We start from the raw sequence: 23956 nt of genomic DNA, 5'->3' as shown, positions 1-23956 counted from the left end.
GTAGGCAAAATATAAACACCTTTTCAGAGATAAAGACAACATCTTTATCTCCAAAAAGATAAAGTTACTGAAGTTTAAAAATGTAGCTGGGTTCTTTGGCACTTGGATACTGAAATGTGATTATTTGTAGGCCACTTCCCCTGCCAAGTTGAATGAATATATATATATATATATATATATTGTGTGTGTGTGTGTGTGTGTGTGTACATGTATATATATGTGTGTGTATATATACAGTGTGTGTATATATATGGTGTGTGTGTGTATATATATCAGGGAATTTCTATGAGCTCTTATCAAATTGAGTTGATTGCAGAACTAAAAAAGGCCTAACAATGAATGTGGGCTTGAGGTACATGGAGGCAGGGTTACTATTTAGGGACAAAAATAATTGAATACAATTATGGTTTATATATCGTTTGTTTACAGGTGGTTTGTGAAATGTCACAAATATCACTCAGGATCTTTTCAGTGGCTCTGGAGGCCAAAGGATGTGGCTGGTTGGCTCGATCACTAGCACCTCCATGACCATCTGCATTCTCATTCTTCTGATCCTGAGACTATTGGTAAAGGAGCCAGAGAGGTCGTCAGTGCTCTTGGTGACAGTGGTGGTGATGTGTGTATACTGGGGAATGGGGATTGTAGTGGGCATTTATAGTCTTTATCTACTCAACATTCTCTTTCCTTCTTTATTAACAACACTTTAATTTTCCTTTGGGAAACCTTTTTCTTTCTACTCGGTCCCTGTGGTTTGGGTATATATGAGGGGTACATACAGCTATTTCCCTTGACCTTTTTGTAGCTACAGGCAAATGACCCCAGCCTGGCAGTGTGAATTCCATCCCATAGTTATAATGGTTAGTTCAGAGATGAGCGCAGGATCCACATGGGTTTGGTGAAACATTCTTCAGCTTGCTCTCTTTCTGATGCAACTAATTGCTAAGGAGGTTGGATGTTAAGATTGGAGATGTAGGTCTTCCCTTTGTTTAGAGAAAATAAAACCAGTGCAATGAAAGCACAATGAAGACAGGGAGAGAAATTGAGTCCTGACGATTTTTGAGCATCTGGAGGAGAAAAAAGGATTTCTAAGAACATGTTTGTGTGTGTGTTTGTGTGTGTGTGTTTGCCAGTTCTACTTGTGGGATTTATAAACATATGAATCAATAAATTCCAACGCCCTTTGCTGTAGATTTTGCTAACTCAGTTTGGGTTGTGTGCCAGGCACATCCAACTATCCTGACTTCACTTTTTCTCACTGATAATCTCCTTTCCCATCTTAAAAGTTTGGTGCAGGCAAGATCATGTCTCCTGCTTTTATAGAGCCCAGGGCTTATTTCCTCTCCATCTGGTTACAGAAGTTTCTCCAACCTTTTGTATAGTCTCTTCTTGCCGCCTTCTTCTTCAAGTTCAACACAAACGCTTGTTTCACAGCTGTAGGTGGCAGGAGGCAAAGAACTGAGATGTTCTAGTCCAGTCTCAGGGTGGTGATGGCCCATGCAAGTGCCTTTGTGTGAATGAGGAAATGCCACTCTTTGAGCTTTGTGCTAGGACTGGTGCCCTGGAACCCAAGCTAGATCTTAACTCCAAATTGCCTGCCCACCTCCTGAGCCAGGTGACACAGTGCAGAGTACAAATGGCACAACACTATGTTGAAGACCCACAGGTTCAAGAAGCAAGGGTTGGAACCATGAGGTAGAAAAATAAGTCCGTGGATAGTAGCAACCCTCTGCTGCTCATGCCCACTGCTGCTTCCTAGGGTGAGGATAGCTGCTGATGCTGGGAGCCTCCTGGGCATCACCACCGGAGGCTGTGGCCTCAGTAACGATCACATATGTTGATAATAGCTGAAAATATCACTTGTCACTGAAAGCAGCATTTCCCACTGTCTCAAGGCGATACTTTTTCTAGGGGGTCTTCCTGAGTTGTTTGGCATCTTTACAGCCCATCTGTTGATGAAAGTGAATCGTTTTAGAAATCCACTGGGAGGCCAGCTGGCAATTGGCCATTGGAAGAGTACAGAGCACCAGATAAAGAAGGATACCTGGCAAGTCTCCCCTGCCACACATCACGGACACCTTCAGGGGTCAGTCTAGGGGCCCCAGCTGGCTTTGAGTTATTTCAGTCTTCTGGGCGCCTGGGTGAGACCCTCATGATTGTGTTGGAAATGAGGAAGAATAACCAAGGAAGAAACGCGAGCAGCCTCGGGGAACGCAATTCCACTGGGCAGTCGCCACTGGAGGTGCACTTTGGGGGCCGTGGGAGCGGGAAACCAGGACCCTAAAAAGACTGTCAGCGATTAGGGGCGGAGCGACCCTCTGGGAGAGGGGCGCGGGGTTCAGGGCGCAGGCCAACGGCGAGGGTTGCCTCAGTGCCGGGTGGGCACACGTGCGGAACCCTCCATGCCTTTGCCCAAGTAGAGGAGCGACGCAAGCTGAGTATAGAGGGGGGTCAATGGGGGGAGCGGCGGAAAGGGGCCGGCGATCCGCCCTAGGGCAGCTCGGGCGTGGCCTCCCGGGATCTCTCAGTCTCTACTTGCCTCCTCCCTCTTTACTTGCCTCCTCCCTCTTTCTCCTCTCCTCCCACTCACCTCGCGGTCTAAAACCGGGGCCGGCGCCTTTAAGAAGGAGCGTTGGTTACCCTGGGGGCGGGAACCCCTCGGTAGCTCGCGAGGCGGCGGCGCTAGTCCGCGATGCTCCTCACTTTCAGCCCCAGCTCCCGCCACCGCCGCCTCTATCGCCGCCACCACCTCTTCCTCGTCGTCCTCCTTCCTCCTCCGCCTGGCAGCGTCGTTCTCTGCAGCGGAGGAGCGAAGTGCTATGTCAGGAAAGTTCCGGGAGGGACTACATGGGGCCATGCTCCCTGGGCTCTTCCGCGGGCGCCCGGACGCTGCCCTTCGCTTGAGGTGAGGCTGGGGGTCTCCGGCCCGCTGGACAGGTAGCCGCCCGGGGCGGGGAGCGCTTGCATCCGCCGCGCTGGGCAGGGCGAGCGGTTTGGCAGTATGCGTGGGGGAAATGAGGCTGGGGAGACCGAAGTTGTGCCAGAGAAGCTTGGGTTTTCGGGAGGATTTTTGCCGCTGGACTGGAGTTATTTCGGCCGGCGCCACACGGTGGGGGCCCGGCCGGGACTCGGTTTCTCCCGGGCCGCCTGCCCCCCTCCCCTGCCCGTCTGAGCGGTTAGGCCTTCTAGGAAAACGGTCGCCTGCTGAGGTGCACCCCGCGCCGGCTCCTTCCCTGCTGGGCTGTTCTGGTCGAGAATTCAGTGCTGGGAGTAGGAGGAAGGAGATGGGCTCCACTTGAACTTTTTACACGATGGTCTCGCTGCTTGAGCGCTGAAATTTACCTTGTTGGCGGGAGCAAAAGGTCCCTTCGCGCTCCAACAGTTAAACGAGAGGTTCCCTCTTCCATGTGGTTCATTCTGCAGCGCTGTGTGTGTTGGCTGATTTTCAGCATCGCCCTAATTTCAGTCTTCTCTCCTCTGCCTCTTTTCGGAAACATTCTTCTTTTTAATAATAAAATATTCGTGGAGGCTCAGAGTGCTTAAAAAAAAAAACCCAACAACATGTCTTTATGAAAATTTCCCCCAGGGCTAGCCCAAATTTTCATTGATTGTTTAGTCTTTGATGAAATGTTTAGACTCAGTCTCGACACTTAGGGAATACAGGCATCCCTGTAGTAGCATGCAGGTGTTTTTTTTTTTTTTTTTTTTTTTGAGACAGAGTTGCTCAGGCTGGAGTGCAGTGGCCGGATCCAAGCTCACTGCAAGCTCCGCCCCCCGGGTTTCATTCTCCTGCCTCAGCCTGCTGAGTAGCTGGGACCACAGGCGTCCGCAACCTCGCGCGGCCAGTTTTTTTTTTTTTTTTTTTTTTTTTTTTTTTTTTTTTTTTTTTTAGTAGAGACGGGGTTTCACTGTGTTAGCCAGGATGGTCCCGATCTCCTGACCTCGTGATCCGCCCGTCTCGCATGCAGGTTTTTAGTGAGGTAGGATGAAGTTTAAACCATATGTTTTTTAAAATAGTATTTATCTTTGTTTGTTGGTGAGCTTGTTTTTCATTATGTGTTGGATTAAGAAGCCTTCAACCAGTTCTAGGAGTAGTGTTTCTAAGAATCATGGATGGAACCTCATGTTTCTTGCATAAGCTGATACTGCTTCAGACATTCTAATCTATGGACGAGGTATGTAATACGTGTTTCGTTTGATGAAACCTAACATAAAAGTACATTTATCGCAGACGTGGTTTTTTTTTTTCTCCACATGTCCTGTGGGTAAAGGAAGCCCCATTTTCTCACACCCCCAGGTCTCTGCCACACCTCTATTCCTGTTTGCCTTATTCACTCACATTGCCAACTACAAATCGAAGGTGCTGATAAAGTCCCTATGTTTTGTAAAGTGTTGCATAGCCAAAATGTTAGTGACATAATTGATTACATCAATTATGAACATCCAGATCATTTTGAACAATAAAAACAGAATGTGGGAGCTTAAATAAAAGAGTGCCTTGAAGTATTTCTGGTATATGCGTTACATACAATTTTGTGTGTGAAAAGTATACTGCCAAGGCAGACAGGGGATAGTGTAGGAAACATATTGTTTGCAGTGGGAAGTTTTCGAAGAAAATCGTCCCAGAATCACCATTAATACTGTCAAATTTTGTTTGGGATATAGATTTCTCATCTCTAAGTACAATTTTGTCACTTTGCTGTAAAATATACCAGTACCGAAACTGAAAAAAAAGAAAACAACTCACTGTCTCAAGCATTTTCTGAAAATTTTCAGCAAACCGAGCATTCTTGGAGAAAATTTGCTTAGGAAAAATAAATATAACTAAAACCCCAATGTAGTTACTATTTTACCTTAAGTTTGCTGGACTACAAGCAAGAAAGTAAGAATTTAGTGTTCTTAGGTGGATGTGACTTAGTTTCTAGAGTTATTTGAGCACCTTGAGATTTTGTATATGGTTTATTTAATTTGGGATGATTGTTTTGTGAATGAGTCTTTTGGAAATGATACACACACGTGGATTTATATATGTATATATCCATATCACACATATACCTATATTTATGTATCCATACTATATATAGTATAATTATATATACCATATCTATATATACTATTGAATATATAAAAACCACGAAAACCATTTAGGGACCTAATAATACATGTGCACCAAGAACAGCAGGTCTAAAAGATCAGCTAAAAATAGTTATTGCTAGGGCTTGTCATCTTTTCAGCATTTTAGTCAATATCAGTTAAGTTAAATATGTTTTCAATATGTTCTTAAACTCTTAACAAGGCTTGGATCAGGGAGCCATATCCTAACCACATTTATCTATTCAAATGGATTGAATTGCCCCACCAATGGATAATTGAACCAGGCATTTCTTAAACTTCAATAGGTAAATTCTAGGTAAAATTTAGTTTGTCAATATAGTGTTTTCTTTTTTTAACACTTCAAAAATAACCTTTAGGACATTCTTCATAGGTCTGGGATTTAGAGAGTATGTCTCAAAGGCATGAGAGGCAAACCTTGGGGAAGTTCTGGTACTCCAAATTTGTGAAGTGATGTCTTAAGCACTTGATTTGAGAGATGGACCCATTAATGCTTGGAAGAACAATATGTGTAAATACAATATGTATAAATACACGCTGTAGTTACTGCAAGCAAAACTATTTCATTCACCTTTGGTATATTTGTTACCACATTTCACAGCTGAAGCTGCTACATTTCAGCATATGTATGAAAATTAGAAATGAAATGAAATAATCTATTAGGCTGTTTTTTTTTCTTTAATTTGCTAGCTGTTTACCAGAAATGTGTTTATATTTGCTGCAAATGACCTTTACTTTGTTGCAGGTGGCAGTTTTTCCTTTTTTTGCAACTATGACATATGTATATTTAGGATGAATTCTTAGTGTTTACTTGAAAACATATTAATGAGTTTCACAGAGTTTATGTTGTATTTCCTCACCTTTCGAAACATAACATATGACATGTTTGACTATGAGCCTGAGATCGTAGACCTTCAGAGGTGATGTGATCCTGGTCAGTTATAGTTTCAATTTCCTGGGAATTTTCTGTTTAAGGTTAGATGTGCCCTTAATTTGAACTAGATGATCCACAAAATAGGTACTTTTGTAACCACAAAACAGGAGAACATTCCAAATGATTTGAAGTGTGGGCAGCCCAACATGCTTTAGTATTTGGTTGGCTTGAGGCAGTGTTCCATGCTTGTAAAAATGGTTTCCGAAGCTGACAGCAAGCTGTTTCAGGCTTTGAATTTGACACATAGGATAAAATGCATTCTAACCTCTGCACCAGTAAATATGGACAAGATTTATATTCATTGCTGTTTGTATGACGGAAGATTCAGAAAACTCTAGCATGCAACTCTAGCTTAATATACAGGAAAGCTCACTCATGCTTGTTATAAACATAATGAAGAGTTAGAAAAGTTGGATTTTAACACAGCTCTCAGGTCTTGGGGAATAGATGGTATATTTGCAGGTATGGGGGTAATCTTGCGGTTACCTATTGAAATTAATAATAGGATTATTATTATTATCAGCATTTCCTTTGAGTGATATGCTAAAGAATTACATCTTCCCAGATCCAATTTAGATTAAAAACACCCCCAGCCAGATACTGTACCAATCACCTGGCATATATATTAATTGATTGATCATTTTCAATTTAAACCTTTATGTGTTATTATAGTTATAAGCTTTACATACCTTTTAGGGTTTTTGAGCAAAGCTTCTTGGTTAACTTCTTTCTCTCAATTGACTTAGCTCACTCTGTGTTATTAAAGTGTTTGAAAAATATTTAAGGTAAATTCTTTTCTGTGGAAACTTCTAATGATCTGCCTTGGGGAGGCTGGTGCAGAAGGGACATGATTCTGTATTCTAGCTGTTACCTTTCTCCTAAAGTGAGGCATCTTTACATCTTACTTTATACAATAACGATATAAAACAAAACGAAAACAAATGCGTAGGTAACTTTAGAGAGAGAACATTTGTAGGCATTTAAAGAAGCCTGAAGTTTAGATCAGAGTAAGTTTCAACTGAAAATTATGTAAGAATCAATTAAATCTATCCCATATGTTTGGTATGGTATTTGGCTGAGGCCGTCTGGTGCAGGATTTTTTGCTCTAAGTTGATCCTGGGAGGATGTGGATACAAAGGGAGTTGGGTGTAGGCATAACATCCATTGTCTTCCAGAGGGTAAAAAGGTTCAGATAAGTGTGCTTTTGTAGTAAGATCCATTCTTTTCATCATTTTAACTTACTCCGTTTCCCTTGTATTTGAAGCACACAGTCTTCCTACTCCATTTTGATTAACCCTGCATAAACCATGATACCTTCTAAAGTTTCACACTGTCTAGCACTAGCAGAAAGTCTCTTCTCTCAGCTTGTTCCCACTCAGCACTTCTTCAGATGTTTTTCCTTCTTTTGCATTATTCATTTCTTGAATGATAGGAGATTTGAGTATAAGTTGAGTATCAAGTTTCTCCATTTTCTATAAATTACATAAATTTGCACCCACTTACAGGTTTGGTAATGTTGGGAACTTCTCATTTTTGTTTCTATAGTTCATGTATAGTTACTATTTCAAGGTTTCAAATCTGCTTTTTTTTTTTTTTTAACTTTTATTTAAGTTCAGGGGTATAAGTGCAGGTTTGTTACATAGGTAAACTTATGCTGTGGGGCTTTGTTGTACAGATTATTTCATCACCCAGGTATTAAGCCTTGTACCCATTAATTATTTTTCCTGATCCTCTCCCTCCTCCTACCCTCTACTCTCATGATATAATAGATTTTTTTCTTCTTTTAGAAGTTATTCTTGTTCATTATAGGAAATTTAGAGGCCAGGCATGGCCACTCATGCCTGTAATCCCAGAACTTTGGGAGGCCAAGGTGGGAGGATTCTTTGATCCCAGGAGTTGGAGACCAGCCTGGGAAATGTAAGGAGACCCTGTCTCTCCAAAAAGTAAAAAAAAAAAAAAAGTTAGCCAGGTATGAGTGGCACACGGCTGTGGTCCCAACTACTTGCGAAGCTAAAATGGGAGGATCACTTGAGCCCTGGAAGTTGAGGCTGCAGTGAGCCATGACCATACCATTGCACTCCAGCCAGGACAACAGAGAAAGACCCTCTCTTCAAAAATAAAAAGAAAGAAAAGAAAATTTAGAAAATCCAGACAAGCAAAAAGAAAAGAAAAGAAGAATTACACCCAGTGATAACTATTATTAGTATTTTAGTATCTATTTTTATATACATATAGAAAAATACTATGATATTTTAATTTCTAAAAATGGCCCTTAGTGTATATCTGTTGCTTTGTAATTTTCACATAAAGATGAACCACTTCCCTTGTCATGGAATGATCTGTAACATTTTAAATTCTGAATAATATTATTCTGTGGATGTATCATAATTTATTGGGGATATAATTTTTTTTCTTCAGCTATACAGTAATGACTATCTTACAGCTCAATTTTTTCTATTTATTTATTTATTTATTTTGTGATGGAGTCTCACTGTGTTGCCCAGGCTGCAATGCAGTGGCGCGATCTCAGCTCACAGAATCAAGGGATTCTCATGCTTCAGCCTCCTGAGTAGCTGGGATTACTGGTGTCCACCACCATGCCTGGCTAATTTTTGTATTTTTTGTAGAGACGGGATTTTCACCATGTTGGTTAGGCTGGTGTTGAACTCCTGACCTCTAGTGATCCGCCCGCCTCAGCCTCCCAAAGTGCTGGGATTACAGGTGTGAACCACTGTGCCTTGCTATAGCTCAATTTTTATATGCATCTATGGTTATTCCCTTTGGGTAAAGCCCTAGATGTAGAATTTTTGGGGAGGAATAAAAGGGCATTGATATTTTTCATTGCCCTCAAGGCACTTTATTATTCCCAATATAAAATCTGTAGAGCTAATCATTGTCTTCCCTGTTTATCTTCTACAGTTTTCTCTGTGTGTGTGTGTGTGTGTGTGTGTGTGTGTGTTTGGTAAGTGTGATATGAAAGAGTCAAATCAGATAGGGTTTGAACCCAGACCTGATTGCTTTTTCCAAATGAAGTAACCCTAGTTGTTTATGGAGATTTAGCCTCAATCCCAAACCATTCATGAGTGCTCAGTTATAACTATAAATGTTACCTCCAGCTAAACAGGTACAGTAGTTGAGTGTGCCGTGAGAATGCTGTCCCTTTTTCAATTTCAGTTGACTGTATTGCCAGCTGCCCTCTTGCCCACACATATTGATACATAATTGTGGAACGATAGAGTGAATGAATGTCATTTTCTGTATAGTCATCTCTAAAATGTAAAAATATTCTGTTTTCTGCACTTTCTGCCAACTCCTGGACTCTTAACATTTAAAATAAATTTGAAAGGTTTAAATTTACAAAATTTAGCCTTGAGAGGTGTGTGTGTGTGTATGTGCATGTGTTGTTTACATCTATATTTTATCTATATATTTGTATCTTTCTTTCTTTCTGTCAATAATACGAAACTTCTTCTTAGCCAGAAATTACCTTTTGAAATCAGTTGAGTATCACTCTGGCTACTACAGAAGCATGTGGTCAATTCTAGGAACAAAACTAGAGCTATAAAATGAGCAAAAGTCAGGAAAAGATAGAGGCTTAAACACTGACGGCTAAATGTAGACAGAAATTCTCCCTTTTATTTTTGAAACTAAAATTATCTTTCGCTATCAAACATGATCCGAGTGAATGCAGTTATATTTGCATTTTTCATTTTTAGAATTTGTTTCTGAATGTAGAAGGTAAACACACGTGTACTCCCAAACATGCTTTCTGGGACAATTACTGTTTTCCAGACATTATTTTCTTCACTGTGGAATAGTTGCCTTTCTTCCTTTCTCTAAGTCAGGCTTAGGTTATCTGTTCCCTTGATACCTGGTGCTTACCTCTGTTTTAGCACTTGGGTAAGTGCTAAATACATCTTTTTTGTTGTTTATATAAGTATCATTTTCCTTTTTACTATCTCAAATAACAGGAACTATATTTTCAGTGTGGAATGTAACAGACATGAATAGGTTAAACAGGTAAATTTTTTTTCGTGAGATCTTGTGGATGTTCACTGTTCATAGGAAAGTTCAGAATATCCTTTAGAGACTGATTTTGCCATGTTATTTTTAAAGAGTATTTATTATGAAGCACATTGTACATTTAAAATTGCATAAATCATATCTTTAAGTTTAAAAAATTGAATACTCATGGACTTACTACTAAAGTTAAGAAATATACCTAGCATTCCTCTGTCTACTCATTCCTCACATGGAGGCAACTCTTGCTTTATCAACCCTCTTTGTGTGGTTATTTTTGGCCTTTACATAAAGGGAATTTTACTACTGTAAATATTTATACTTTTATGCTTGCTTCATTTGCTCATTGTTATATTTTTTAAGATTCATCAGTGTTGTTTGTAGCTGTAATTTGTTTTTTGTTGTTTAATTTGTTGTATATAATATATGATATATAGTAGAGATGATCAGCAAAGCCAAAAGTTGCTTCTTTGAAAATATTTATATATTTGTTTCTAACATATTCGGTTTTACTCTTTTGTTTCCATGTTTTTAGGTTTATTCCTGCCTTTATTCTAATTTTTTAGGTTGAGTGCTTAGCTCAGTTTTGAGTCTTGCTTTTTCAGAGTATAAATTTCTCTTGAATCATCACTTTAGCTGCTTATCAGAATTTTTTCTGTTTTCATACAGTTCTAAGTATTTCTTTGTTTTTAAGACAGGTTCTCGTTCTTTTGGCCAGGCTGGAGTGCAGTGGTGTGATCATGGCTCACTGTAACCTTGACCTCCTGGGCTTAAACGATCCTCTCACCCCAGTCCCCTGAATAACTGGGACTACAGGTGCATGCCACTATGCCTGGCTAATTTTTTTTATTTTTATTTTTTGTAGAGATGAGGTCTCGCTATGTTGCTCAGGCTGGTCTTGAACTCATGGGCTCAAGCCATCTTCCCATTTTAGCTTCCCAAAGTGTGGGGATTCCAGGAATCAGCCACTGTGTCTGTCCTAAGTATTTTCTATGATTTCTTTAATCCATGAGTTAATGAGCATCATGTTTCCTAATTTCTAAGCATATTTTGTTGTGGTTGTAGGTGATCTCTAAACTCTTTGTGACATGGTCAGAGGATGTGGTCTGTATCTTACCAGTTCTTTGATTCTTGTTAAGGTTAGCTCCATGGACAATGGCAAGTCTTCTCTACAAATAAGTGTTCCATGTGTAGCTTTAAAACGATGTGTATTCTCTAGTTTCTGGATGCAGTTTCATGTGTTCCATAAGATGAAAATTTTAAATGTGCTGTTTAAGTCTTTATCCTTCTTGATGTTTTAATCTACTTGATCATTTAATTACTGAGAGATTATAATTATGGATTTATTATTTTCATCTGGTTAATTCACCTTTTACTTTATATGTTTTTGAGGTTTATTATTAGATGCATACAAGTTTAGATTTTTAAATATTTTTGTGGGAAATTAACCCTTTTGTCATATGTCATACCTTCTGTATCTCTAATAGTATAATTTGAATTAAAGTCTCTTTTTCTTTGATAGTAATAAAATGATATAGAGTCCCCTATAGATTATGATGGGCTTGACACACCTTTCCCTACTTGCTGGCTTTGATGTTGGATCTATATCCTTATGATTTTAGATGTGTCTCTTGTAAATAGCATATGGCTTTGCTTTTAACTGGAGAGTTCAGAATGAAGAGTGACTTGGATTTATTTATCATATTATTATGTATTTTCTATTCTGCTTTTTCGTTGTCTTCTTTCCTGTCTTGTCTTCTTTTGGATAGACTGACCCCCTGCCCCACTTTTTTTTTTTTTTTTTTTTACTATTTTTATTTATTTGGGGGGTCAGGAGATTGGCTATAAGTTCTACATCTATTATTTTAGTGATTACCCAGACAATTTTAATATATACTCATCTTTATCTAAAGTTAATATCCTTGCCTTCTATTACGGAATTGAATTGTATCCCCCAAAATTCATATGCTGAAGCCCTAATCCTCAATATGACTATATTTGGAGATAGGGCCTTTAGGGAGGTAATGAAGATTAAATGAGATTATAAGGGTGGGGCCATGATCCAGTAAGATCTCTGTGGAGATACAGAGATCTCTCTCTTCCCTCTGCATACAGAGGGAAGGCCATGTAAGATCATACATGTCTACCAACCAGGAAGAGAGGCCTCACCAGAAATGCATCCAGATAGTACCTTGATCTTAGACTTCTAGCCCCCAGAACTGTGAGAAAATAAATTTCTATTGTTCAAGCCACCCAGTCTGTGACATTTCATTTCTTAGGAATTGTTTAATTCTTATAATACCTTCCTCCAACTTACATGTCGTTGTTGTTATTTTAGTTCTAGCCTTTTTTTCTCTCTCAAGTTAGAAATTACTTTTATTGCTTTATACAGTGTCTGTTATATTTAGCCATTTATTCATTAATGTCTTTCCACCCAGTTTGTTCTTCTCTATCAGACCGTCTATCTGGGATCGTTTCTCTTTTGCCTGACATATCCTTTAATTTTCCTTTGTTGAATGAGTGTGTGTATGTGTGAAAGAGAGAAGGAGAGGGAGAGAGAGAGAGATTTTTGTTTGTGACAATCCTTTTAATTTAATTTGCTGAAAGGAAGTATCAAAAATATCATTTTATTGTCTTCTGAATTTTATTATCGTTGAGAATTAAGCAGTCAAGCTCATTTTTCTCTTTGTAAGGGAACCTGTCTTTCCAAACTCTGGTTCCTTCTAAGATCTTTTGAAGATGCTCTCTTTCTCCTTAAAGATATTATCTCTCTCTATTCTGAATTTTTGATCTGATGTTTTTGGGTATGAATTTTAACATATTTGGCATTAGATAGACTACATTGAGGACTAGCATTTTTCAGGAATTCTGGAAACCTATTTACAATCCTTTTGAATATTTTCTCATTAATTTTATGATCTCCTTCTGGAACTCCAATTCCATGTCTGGTAGACTTTCTATGTTTTTCTTCCTTAGGTCATCTCTTTTATCTCTTACATTTCATTGTTTTCGCTTGATTGTATTTGGAAAAATTTCCTATGTTCTAACTTGCAGTTTATTTACTTCAACTGTATCTAATATGCCACTTTGTCGATTTAGTTTTTAATATCAGTTATAGTTTTCATATGTAGAACTTTATTTGCAAGTCTGCTTGTCTTCTGGTCATAATTCTAACCAGTTATTATTTTTATATTCCTTGTCTAATAATTTTATAACTGAAGTCTTTTGTGAGTTTGTCTTTTTTTCCCCTTGCTCTTAATCTCTCATCTTACTTTATTTTGAGGTTTTTGTGATTTTTTTTTTTTTTTAAGGCTGTGTTCACTTGCCTTGGAATTTTGCAGTAATTATTTCAGGCCTGTGTTGAAGGTGAGTTCCTCCAGAGGGGAAATATATTTCCTGTTGCCTGCTAGCTTGGGTGGTGTACTGACTTCGGCACATTTTAAATTAGATTTCTGTTTGATGATGCCTTGTTTCTTAAAATGTACCTTGAGGTTACAGATCTTTTGGGAGAGATTATTTTCTTTTTTCCATGATGTACTTTGTTCATGTAATAAAATATAATTTTTATATCTGTTTCCTTTGACATGGTAGAGTTTATTTTTTGTTCACTTTTTCCCTAGCAAATATTGGTCCCATGAAGTCCCTGGTTGCCATTGAGGTATTCTGACAAATATTCTAATTCTATAATTGCAACTCAAATGATTTTGACTATACTAAAGACACTATTTTATTTCTGAGATCATAAACATGTATAAAATAGAATATCTTTGTTATTCAGATTAATAAGCAGACCTTAACTAATATTACTGTAGAGCATTTGCTTTTGAAAAGAAAAAGCAGACATTAATGTATTACGATATGATAGCAAAATACCTTTCTCTTTTTAATTTCAATTTTTAATTTGACATTTTTCTCTGTTAATAAATTAGAAATTTCTGTATATGTTATTGTCAGCATTTTCTGTTCTTCAGTCCCAAACTTCATTTTGTTTACAGTCATGTAGTATTTAGTTTTGTATTTTGTTTTTTAGAAAGTTATTACCAGCTCCTTGTTTTAAATTTGGTTTCATCTTCCAGCTGGAAAGACATTGCCAGTCACATTTAGCTTTCTGTTCCTTCATATGTCTAGGCTTTGCCTTTAAAATGGTAGTAGCTGCAGTTAAAAAGCCATCCATGGTTCACAGATTCCTTACTTATATTCTCAAAAGCAAGTTAAAGATGGCAAACTGCAGGGTTCTTCTGGGTACTTCACTTTTAAAAAGGAACAGTTATTTTATGCTTATTTGAAATGGTACATCTTGGTAAACATTTTAAAGTAATGTTTGTTTTTATTCTTTTTATTTTTTATTGTTTAGTTTTTATAACATCTTCAAATTTTTACTTTTAATCCTACATGATATAGTGATGTGGATGCAGCCTTGGTTATGATGGACAGTTAGTTACTAGAAAGGTTGAAGAACTTCAGCATTATATCTCTCAATACTCAGTTGCTGTACGTTAGCAGTAAAAGCAGATATAGTAGCAAATGAAGCTGAAGAAATTAAAAAAAAAAGACTAAGGTAATTAGCTTGATTATCTTTGGAGAATGATTCCATTCATCAGGTGATGATGGAATAAAATTAAGCTTCCGTGTCATAAAATTAAGCTTTTACTATTTTCTGTGCTGTTTTTACATTTTCAGTTTTAAAGTTTATCTTTTTGTCCTTTTACTTTTCCTCACCTTGAGTAAATAGGCACCAAAATGGAAATAATCTTTGAAGCGTACATAATAGAATCTCACTTTGGTAAGATCTTTGCTCATATCTAGATTCTAGGTTGGAATAAACTTCCTGCAAACAGTCTCTCTAGTAGCTATTTTTTTTTTTTTTTTTTTTTAGTAGATAGAAGACCCTCATATCAAAAGCCACATTTTATAAAGAATCCATTTAGTCTGTGGCCCTTGTAGGAGGGAGAATTTTCTTTTTTATCTTATACAAACTTGAGACTTGATCATTTCACTGAATGTTGTTTCTCTTAGACCCTATGTTCAAGTCTGATTTTTTTCCTGCTCAATTCCAGTGTAATAAATATTCTGCATATAAGAATTTTCACATTTGTTTCATCACCTGTTATACAAACTCAGCATTTGGGCCACATTGTTGCAGTGGTTCTTGCCCTAATTGAATATATATTGAGTATACACATACATACACATATACACATCACTTTCTGGTGTTAATCAATCTCTCATGGGCCCTATTTGCTAGACGAAATAAAATGAGGAGTGAGCATGAGTGAGGTATAATACAAATGGAAAAGCTTTACATAAGTATAAGCAGTGATATTTATAAACAGTATTTCATACTTTTCGTTCTCTGCCTTTGGTTTGAGAGAAAATCCAGGAATTGCATTTCTGACTTTTGTGTGCACAGTTAATGCTGAGCCATTGAATATCCTATGGGCCTTTGGTCTTACCAGTCTTAATATCAGTTGCATCAGCTCTTTGTGATCTTGCAAAGCTTTTACCGGTGCTTTAATCTTTGAGCAGAGAACTAGAAGACCAGTGGCAGGTGTCTTACTGTGTGGGGACAATAACTTGCGACACTATCAGTGGGAAACCCAGTAACAACCAAACACCACAACCTCCCACTGGACCCTTTCTCCCTTGTGACTGTGGTGCATGATGATAAATTGTTCTTTGGTGTTAAGAACATAGCCATTTTATCATCTTGATTTTTTTTTTTTTCATTTTTAAAAGTTCAAAATGAATAGTGCAGATTTTCTTTAAAACATTTTTTTTTGCTAAGTCATATTTTTGGTGGGGAATGAGCAAGGTTTATGTTGGTAGGTGACATACAGTACTTTGAATTTAGAATGATAATTATATAGCCCTTTTACCTGGAGTAGTCCTTTCCAGTTGTTGGTTGCACAGAAAACTGGACTGAATATTAAAATTTAGAAATAGTAGAAATGGGGTTGTTTTAGAAGATTTAGTTTTTTGTTTAGATGAATTCTGCTTTATAACAGGATTCAGTAGAGTCTTTCAGCTAGGGAAGGTTTCAAGAAATATTAAATATTGTTGAATTTAAAATGGTTTGCCAGCAATTTGATTTTAGAAGACATTTTTTCAGGACCACATGCATATTGTAAAATTTTATCTGTTCTTACAGTGAAAGACATCTGTTTTTGGTCTTTATTTTCTTTCTGTTCTTATTCCTCATGACCTATTCTTTCCCACTCTTTGCCTACCAAACTGTAACAAATAAACTATAACTTGAAAACTAAAATATGCTAGTCTTTAGCCTAGTATTTAGAGATTCCTCTTAGTAGATGATACCATACTGTCATAGAGCATGAGCTTTAGAGGTGTTATAAGAAGACATGGACACATAACTGTTCTGAGGAATGAGTCATTGGGCAATTTCTTCATTGTGTTAACGTCATAGAGTGCGCTTGCACAAGCCTAGATGGTATACCCTGCTCTACACCTAGGCTGTATTATGGTGTAGGCTATTGCCTCTGGGCTACAAACCTGTAAAGCATGTTACTGTATTGAATACTGTAGGCAGTTGTAGCACAACTGTTAGCATTTATATATCTAAACATCGGTATAGTAAAAATATGGTGTAAAAGAGAAAAAATGGTACCCCGTATAGAGCACTTACCATGAATGGAGCTTGCAGGATGGAAGGTTATTCTGTCAGTGAGTGGTGAATTAATGTGAAAGTCTGGGATATTAACGTACACCACTGTAGACTTTATAAACACAATATACCTAGGTGACACTAAATTTATTTTGAAAATTTCTTCAATAATATCTTACTGTAAATTTTTTACTTTATACACTTTTTAATTTCTTAAAACTTTTTCATTTTTGTAATAACATCTTAAAACAGTGCATTGTACATTTGTATACATTTTCTTTATATTCTTATTCTATAAGCCTTTTCCTATTAAAATTTTTTTTGTTAACTTTTAAGCTTTTTGTTAACTAAGACACAAACACACAATAACTTAGGCCTACACAGGGCCAGTATGACTGTCTTCCACCTCTATAGCTTGTCCCACTGGAAAGTCTTCAGGGGCAGTAACACATGGAGCTGTCATCTCCTGTGATAACAATGCCTTCTTCTGGAATACTGAAGGATGTGCTTGAGGCTGTTTTATGTTAACTTTTAGAAATCTTAATAAGTAGTACTCTAAAATAACAATAAAAAATGTACAGTAGTAAATACATAAACCAGTAACATCCTGTATTATGTTTGTTCAGTATTACGTGCTGTATGTGCTAGACTTTTATACAGCTGGCAGCACGAGAGGTTCGTTTATGCCATCATCACTACAAACACATGAATATTGTGTTGTACTATAAAGCCGTGATGGCTACGATGTCACTAGGTGATAGGAATTTTTCAGCTCCATTATAATCTTATGAAAGGAATTTTTCAGCTCCATTATAATCTTATGAAACCACTGTCATATAGTGGTCTGCCCTTAGCTAAAATGTCATTAAACAGTACATGACTGTAAATGAGGAATTATGTTTTCACTGTTTTTCACTCTTGTAGCATCCTGAGTTTTTCTTCACAGCACATACATCATGGCATAACCCAGGAGTTACCATGTGAGTAGTGTGAGTCTGATGAACTTGTAAGTTACATAAGATCAGGAGATATATCCAGTTTGTTTCCCATTGTAAGTAGTGCTTAGTCAGAAGCTGGTTTAGAGCAGGTGCTTAGCAACTGTTTGTTAAGGGAAGGACGGAAATGTATTTAAAGAAGTGTGTAAGTCAAGTTGAAAAGTATATGCCAAAGATTTATATAGTATACTTGGATAGCGTGGTGGAAGACTGAGTATCAGGGAAAGATGTGCAAGTGAAGGTAAATTCGGTTGGCGCATGATGACGCTGTCAACGTTTCTTTTGTCTTTATCTGGTGGTCGCTTTGAGTACTAAAACTGAAGTCTTATTTCATAGATTTTAAAATTCTAAGTATTTTTAGTATGACCTTTAGAACCTTTTCTTCAGAACCTTCCTAAGTTAACTGTAATTATTTTGATCATAGCAGTGAATCAAGGTCAAAACAGATTCGCTGTTATTTTTGAGGATGAGTCAACGTTGCTCTTCACCAATCCTATTTTGAAATGGTGTACGTTAGAGCAGAATGATCTTTATTTCAGTGATGTTTCCCTTGTGTTATTTTCTGGTTTCCCACTCATGAAAAAATTTCATAATTCTATATTTTTCTTTGTGTTCATTATTGGAATTTGCTATGGTAATTCATTACATTTACATAGTGCAGGACCAAAGGACTGAGGATCTATCCTTTGATTTTTTTTTTTTAAGTGTGTGTGTATGGTTGACTGTTATATATATAATCATGAGGTTATTTGAGGTATCTGATGGTGTTGTGAAGGTCTTCTGATTCTATGTTCTATGAAATTTCTATTATACCCTTGGAAATGAGGTACCTGGTTGATGGGGGAGTGGTAGGGTGGTAGGGTAGGGAGTCTACCAGATGTGTCTGTTATGCCAAGAGATTATGCTTGAACCGTCTCAGATAGTGATGTTATCTGGTGTGGGAAGAAAGAGGAGACCATGGTATATGTATATGTGTCCTTCACTTGTTTTTAGTAGATATCATGTCATATATGGGCTTGGTACATGATTGTTGCCTGAGACCTATTTGTTGAATTGACTTGGCTGGAGCTCTCAGGGATAATCACAGTCAGCAACAAAAAGTATTGTTATGAAAAACAAGTAAGCTAGACTACAGTTGCATCTGGGGATAGAGGAATACTCTTGGCATAGTTGTAGTAGACTATTCCTAGAAAGTAGAGTAAGAAATATGTAGAATTCTGACATTGTTTAAAGTCGTGAAAAGGCAAAAGAAGCTGTACCATTATTTTTTGTTCTGAAAAGAGATATTTGAAAGTCGCTTTTCTGAAATAAAAGGGTAAGTTAGAGGAAGAGAAACAAAGGCATCTTATCAAAAATCACAGCGCAGAATCTTGAAGTGAGAAAGAGCTTTAAACTCAGTTTGAGGTGAGGTATGGAAAAATAGTCATTTGCAAGGATGAAGGAGTAGAATCCTAAATGTCACTGAAGGGTTAGTGTTGCAGAGGATGTGATTTTCTTTTCTGACTTAAGTGAAACTGCTAGTGCATACTTACTGAGCACTATATGTCAATACTTAACATTTGCTGTCTCACTTAGTCCTTGTTATAGCTTCATGAGCTAAACTGCACTATAATCATCTCCATTTTTCTGATGAAAAACCTGAGGTTCAGTAACCTGCCCAGTGACACACAGTTTGTAAATAGCAACCAGGCACTCTGACCACTGCCAAGGTGGGCACAATGAGCTTCTGGAGGAAGAGTGTGGAACTGCTCAATAGATAGACTGTTGTTTCCCCGACTGACTTGTTACTCCCTCCAAAGAACACGCCAAAATCATTTGTAGTGAGATGCGGTGAAGAGAGAACCAGCATTTTTAGAAGAAATACCACAAGTATGATGGTATAAACATTTAGTTTTGATTAGATAAACTAATTTTAAGTCCTTGGAAATTTGTGCTAGATTTGTGACTATTAAGGAAAAATTAAATGTCTAATTGTGAAGATAGGCATATGCGGTCAGATGAGTACAGAGTTGCTAAGGGAACAGGTTAAAAAAGTGAGTGGCATGCTGAGCTCTACCCAGAAATTCAGTTCAATGCTAAAGCTGGATGAAAAAAAAATTCTAGTGGAATAGCATGAAAATAACAAAATAAGCATGCTGTTTTGGCTCGTTTTGCTTTTTTAAAAAAATCACATTGATTCTGAGGGAATATTTGTGGAAACTGGAAAGATGACCTAGAGATTAATATGAAAAGACAAAGACTTTTTTTTAGATTACTAGGTAAGTAATTGCAGGAAATATGGGGTACACTTAAAAGTAGTGACTAGGTAAAGTACCATATTTAAATTATATTCTTTAGGGGATAACAAAATCCTATTTTCATAAGAAACATGTGCCCTTTACCGATGAGAGTACATTTGTTGCATAAGAACAGTAACACTTACCTAACAAGGTACATTTGAGTAGTTCCTCCTGTCACTAGTTTCTAAATGTTTAAATACCTTATTTCGTTTTATCCATGGACAACAGGCATAATGAGATAGGAGAATGCTTATCTTGCTGTCTTAATGTATTTCCTAAGGAACAAAGTTTTTTTTTTTTTTTTTGAGGAATATGTTTTATGATCATTGAAAGGCAATATTAACATACACATTTATAATATATGAAATGTTCAAGAAGATTTTTTTTTTCTGACTATAAGAAAATTACTCATTTTACAAGATTTGGAAAATAAGGAAAAGAAAAGCTGGAGAAAAATGTACCACAGACTGTCCTACTGGTCAGAAATATATGGGGTTTTTTTTGTTTGTTTTTTGTTTTTTGAGACGGAATCTTGCTCTGTCGCCCAGGCTGGAGGGCAGTGGCGCGATCTCGGCTCACTGCAAGCTCCGCCTTCCAGGTTCACTCCATTCTCCCACCTCAGCCTCCAGAGCAGCTGGGACTACAGGCGCCCACCACCACACCTGCCATATTTTGTTTTTGTATTTTTAGTAGAAACGGGGTTTCACTATGTTAGCCAACCATCCCTGACCTCATGATCTACCTGTTTTTTGTTTTTTGTTTTTTCGACAATTTAGTTGGGTTTTCCTTTCTCTTTCTTTTATTTTATTTTAGTTTAAGTTCTGGGATACATATGCAGAACATGCAGGTTTGTTACACAGATACACATGTGCCATGGTGGTTTGCTGCACCTATCAACCCATCATTTAGGTTTTAAGCCCCACATGTGTTAGGTATTTGTCCTAAAGCTCTCCCTCCCCTTTCACCCTGCACCCCAAACAGGTCCCAGTGTGTGATGTTCCCTTCCCTGTCTCCATGTGTTCTCATTGTTCAACTCCCACTTAAGAGTGAGAACATGCGGTGTTCGGTTTTCTGTTCCTGTTAGTTTGCTGAGAATGATGCTTTCCAGCTTCATTCATGTCCCTGCAAAGGACATGAACTCATTCATTTTTATGGCTCTATAGTATTCCATGGTGTATATATACCACTTTTTCTTTATCTAGTCTATCATTGATGGGCATTTGGTTTGGTTCCAAGTCTTTGCTATTGTAAATAGTGCTGCAATAAACATATGTGTGTGCGTGTCTTTATAGTAGAATGGTTTATAATCCTTTGGGTATATACCCAGTAATGGGATTGCTGGGTCAAATGGTATTTCTGGTTATAGATCCTTGAGGAATTGCCACATTGTCTTCCACAATGGTTGAACTAATTTACACTCCCACCAACTGTGAAAGTGTTCCTAGTTCTCCACATCCTCTCCAGCATCTGTTGTTTCCTGACTTTTTAATGATTGCCATTCTAACTGGTGTGAGATGGTATCTCATTGTGATTTTGATTTGCATTTCTCTATTCACCAGTGATAATGAACTTTTTTCCATGTGTTTGTTAGCTGCATAAATGTCTTCTTTTGACAAGTGTCTGTTCATATCCTTTACCCACTTTTTGATGGGGTCGTTTGTTTTCTTTTTGTAAATTTTTTTTAAGTTCCTTGTAGATTCTGGATATTAGACTTTTGTCAGATGGGTAGACTGCAAAAATTTTCTACCATTCTTAGGTTGCCTGTTCACTCTGATGCATGTTAATATTTTGATACATTCTTTTCTAAGTCTTTGAAAAAATTTCCAAAACATAGTGGGAACGTATTGTGTATACAGCTTTTCTTCACTCATTATGCTAGCATAATATTTTCACATGTCATTAAATATTCTTCAAGAACAGTTTTAGTTGCTGTGCAGCATTCTATTTTATACATCACATAATTTTGTTTTTAAATGTAAACCTTTAGATTGCTTCAAATTTCTTGCTATGATGTACATGAATTTTTTTTTTTTTTTTTTGAGTAGGAATTTTGCTCTTGTTGCCCAGGCTGGAGTACAATGGCGTGATCTCGCTCACTGTAACCTCTGCCTCGTGGGTTCAGGTGATTCTCTTGCCTCAGCCTCCCAAGTAGCTGGGATTATAGACATGAACTACTACACTTCGCTAATTTTTGTAATTTTAGTAAAGATGGTGTTTCACCATGTTGGCCAGGCTTAGTCGCAAACTCTTGACCTCAGGCGATCCACCTGCCCTGGCCTCCTAAAGTGCTGGGATTACAGGCCTGAGCCACCACGCCCAGCCATGAAATTGTTTTAACTTTTTGCTCAGGATTACTCTGGCTATAAGGGATCTTCTGTGGCTCCCTAGAAATTTTAGCATTTTAAAAAATATTTCTGTGAAGAATGTCATTGACATTTTGAGAGATTGCTGTGAATGTATAGATTGCTTTGGGTAATATAAAGTTATTTCTTAAGTATGGATCCTGAGGAGTAAAATTTCTAGAAAGTTTTAATACTTAATTTTCATAAACTTTTTGAAGTTCTACATAAGAGGCAGAAAGATGTACCAATCATAAAGGCACAGTTCAGTGAAATTTGAAAAAAACTGAATATATGAACCTCCCAGAAACCCTTTCCCAGTCATAACTCCTACTCTTCCCCAAAGGTAACCAATAAACTGCTAACATCATAGATGAGTTTTGCCTGTGTTTGAATTTTATATAAATTGAATAATATTGTATATACATATTTGTGTCTGTCTTTTGTTCAATGTTATATTTGTGAGATTCATCCCTGTGTTGTGTTATAGTAGTTTTGCCCATTTTCATGGCTGTGTAGTATTAGATTATATGAATACAATGACATTGATTTATCAGTTCTATTGGTGGACATTTTTGCTGTTCTAATATTTCAAATAATGCTTCCAGGAATATACTTGTATTGAACTTTTGGTGTACAAATCTAAGTATTTCTGTTCATTACTCAGGAGTGGGATTACTGGGTAACAGAGCGGGCATAACTATAAATTTACCATAGACAGCATACTGTTATCTAGTTACCTGTTTCCACACCCAGTGAATGAAAGTTTCATTTGCATCACATCCTGGTCAATATTTGCTATATTTTATATTTAGTTTTTCAACTTTAGTCATTCTGTTGGGTTTTTATTTTATTGTGATTTTCATTTGCATTTCCCTGATGAGTGGTGAGGAAGAACACGTTTACATATGTTGTGGATTTTGTTTTGTATTGTTTTGTTTTGGCTGTTTGGATATGTTTGTGAAGTTTTTGTTCAAATCCTTTGCCTGTCTTTCAGCCTGGGTTGTTTATCTTTTTCTTACAAATTTGTTGGCATTTAAATATATATATTCAAAGGATAAGTCCTTTGTCAATACGTGATTGCAAATGTCTTCTGCCTTTTGGCTTGCCTTTCTGTTCTTGTAATTTCACCTTTTGGTGAATTTATCACTCTTTATAGGCAGTGCTTTTGACATCCTGTTTGTGCCTTAAAAATATATTTGATTTGGAAACTTAATAAATGTTAAGAAACTTACTTGAGTTAATTACAGGCTGATATTTGGTTGTTATGAGAGCTATTCAATTTTTTCTTCATGCCTATTCCATGAGTGACGTCTTTCAGATGTTGTTTCTCCCAGCCTTTCCATGAACCCAGAATGCCAGCTTCCAGCCCACTGAGACTGTGCTCTACCCAGCTTCCCAGCCTTTCAGCTGCCTCTTTTACCAGACTTTCAAGCTTTTCAGCAGCTTTTAATCCTTTCAGCTGCCACTTTGCAGGCTCTCGGTTTCTCAGCTGCCTTGAGAAAACCTCTGAGCTAGCATTTCAGGATTAGCTCATGCCTTCAGGTGAAAAATAACCCGAATTGCAGAGTGCCTCACTTTTCTATACTTCATTTCTCTCAGATCATAGCCTCTCAGGTTCTCCCTGCTTTGGTGGCTCTTAGATGTCTTCAAAGAGA

General features: G+C 37.3%; 1 protein-coding gene across 1 annotated transcript in view; it reads left to right on the top strand.

Annotated features, from left to right (window-relative positions):
• The first annotated feature begins 2698 nt into the window (after positions 1–2698).
• GPR63 (G protein-coupled receptor 63) overlaps positions 2699–23956 on the top strand; it is a 44636-nt gene continuing 23378 nt past the window's right edge. The window contains exon 1 of the mRNA XM_033234657.1: positions 2699–2902. The gene's annotated coding sequence lies outside the window, so the exon portion shown is untranslated. The remainder of the gene's footprint in view (positions 2903–23956) is intronic.

The sequence above is a fragment of the Trachypithecus francoisi genome, unplaced genomic scaffold (assembly GCF_009764315.1).
Source record: "Trachypithecus francoisi isolate TF-2019V2 unplaced genomic scaffold, Tfra_2.0 Lachesis_group15, whole genome shotgun sequence".
NCBI lineage: Eukaryota > Metazoa > Chordata > Mammalia > Primates > Cercopithecidae > Trachypithecus > Trachypithecus francoisi.
This window is presented reverse-complemented; position numbering and strand designations above follow the sequence as displayed.